The sequence below is a fragment of the Myotis davidii genome, unplaced genomic scaffold, assembly GCF_000327345.1.
Source record: "Myotis davidii unplaced genomic scaffold, ASM32734v1 scaffold187, whole genome shotgun sequence".
NCBI classification, from domain to species: Eukaryota; Metazoa; Chordata; class Mammalia; order Chiroptera; family Vespertilionidae; genus Myotis; species Myotis davidii.
In genome coordinates this window covers 1,029,887-1,032,460 of record NW_006383018.1, presented here as the reverse complement: position 1 = coordinate 1,032,460, position 2,574 = coordinate 1,029,887, and positions in this window count along the sequence as shown.

The following is a 2,574-nucleotide window of genomic DNA, read 5'->3' as shown; positions in this document are numbered from 1 at the left end:
AATCTCTCTCTCTCTCTCTCTCTCTCTCTCTCTCTCTCTCTCTCTCTCTCTCTCTATCTGTCATGACCTGCACTCACCCATGGGTTCTGACATTCTCTCCATAGACAAGTGGCCCTAGAAGCTGCATGGCTAATGGCCATACCAACCCCACGTGCAGACTCCAGGCAGAAGCCTGGGTACAGCAGCCAGGCAAGGATTGCAGCAGGAACACAAGCTAAGCCAGCCGGATGCTGGACTGGGACGAAGCTTTAATATGGCACAGAACCCCTGGATATTGACTCTGTTTCTTGCTCTGATTTTCTATGGTGATACCGACAGAGATGGGACATTGGGGAACTCCTGTAATATTGCTTCTCAAATAAATCCTCCTCCTTTATGGGTCCTTGGAAATGCTTTTCCTCATGACACTGCAAGAACCCCACATCCACTGGCAACACAGGTACTTTCCAGTAATTAGATATCTTATAATTATATATTCTTGTCAAAGTCACATGTATTTTTAGAATTATTACAAAAAAATACTGAGAAATATTTTCTATGTTTATGATTGTTAAACTGAGTTATATGGGAATTTTACATGAAAATGGGCTTTTGTGCTTCTGTTATATAATCTCAGAACTTGCATTTTTGTTGCTGAAATTCAGAATGCTTTTCCTTACTCTCATTCACTGCGATGAATAAGATGTAAACAAACTCATCTTTCTCTTGAGTCATAACAAATATTTTCAAAAGTGTTAACTGAGTATCATTTATCTTGTGCTGTGTAGGCTACCATGAGTGTCCTCCCTTTTCTCACCAACATTTCTATTTTCAGAGAACTTAAAGCGTCCCCTCTGGTTTTGATCTTATTCTTCAAGGACAGCATACAAAAGAACTGGGGAACAATATACATTGTTGAGAAGCCATTTAAATTCAAAAATAGCCACATATACAAAAGTTGAAAGCCTGGGTGGATTTTCAAGATTATTGTATTCTGATGCAAAATCTGACTACTTAATGATTTGGGATCATTTGCTCAAGTACCTATTCAGATGCCTCAGAGAAAAATATTATCTCCAAAACAATAATTATCTAATAAGTGATTTAAATTTTCTGCCATTGTCATCCCCAGAAATACCAGTTTCAGAAAAGGAAAACACTACAAAAAGACAATAGGCTGAATCAGTAAAGGATCTCTGATTGAAAGCAGCAGAAAAGAACCCTATTAACTTTAAGACAATCAAATCCACTGAAAGGGTACTGAGCATCTCACAGAAACCTAAGGAAAAGTTAAATTCCTGACAACAAGAAAGGGTAGTTTGGAGGGGAAGAGGGGGTTCACCCAGCCTGTAACAAAAGGAGAATCTCTTCAGGCCACCACCACAAAGAATTGACTCCAAATGTTTTCTGTTCTTATGACAAGGTCCACAAGAAAGAATCTGATTCTTTTAGCGTCATTCACATGCACAAACCCTGGCCAGAGAAGGGCTGTGGCTCATCCATTGACTGTTCCCTGTCCCCCCAAGAGTAAAGACTGCTTTTCTAGGGGACAACTGGCATGCTGTTAGCAAAATAAGAGGCAATAGATGCTGAGCATTCAAAAATCAGCTGCCCAGCTGTTTTAGGGTCTAATTCTGTAAGATGAGCTCTTGTGGGCTTTGCTATGCTCCTATCTCTATCTTTCTTATATTCCAACAAAGTTTTGGAAAATAAGACAGGATAACAGATAATTTTCACAGACCCTGCTTCCTAAGATTCCATCTTTAGAATTCTGCCATAGTTAACAAAAGGTATGATGCGTAGTGAAGTCATCTTTTTACTGGATCAATATATCTAGCCACTCTGGGATCCTATGTGAGGAAGCTCCTTAGCTACTGGCAATGATCCTATTTCCAAACAAATTCACTAAGGAACTGGGAGTTAGGATGTCAGCACAGGAAATAGGGGGGCCACAATGAACCCCATAACAGTGAGATTCTGGCCTCATGATGAAGCAAGGTTATTGTGGTTTTTGTTACCCAGCTTATAGCAGCTAAGCTGTTCTGACAGCAGAAGATCGTGGCTTCCTGCACTCTATGTTTTTGATGGGACATTTTACTCTGAACATTTTACTCTGTATAGCATCCCCACTTTACCCATCAGCTGCCCTCACACACCACTTTGCTGGTGCACATGTACAGGTAACCCTAACTGCACCAGTTAAAAGCAGAGATAATAGCTTAGGACTAGACTGGGGGGAAAGTATTGAAATGGTTAGCAGCTGAGAGGAATCTGACCTCCTGCATATGAAAAATGTCTCATTTCTAATAGCCACAGTACGACACAGGCTTCAGTTGCTCACTATATTCAGATACAAAAACTGAAGGCCATCTCTGCCACCAGAGAAAGAACAGGCTTCTCTCATCATTATGCTAGTGAAATAAGTCTGACAGAGAAAGACAAATACCATATGATCTCAGTTACATGTAGAATCTAAGAAAACAAACAAATCAAAACAAAACAAAACAAATAAACCAAGCTTGTAGTTACAGAGAACAGATTGGTAGCTGCCAGAGGAGAGGGGGGATGGTAGGGGAATGAAATGGGTGAAGGGAA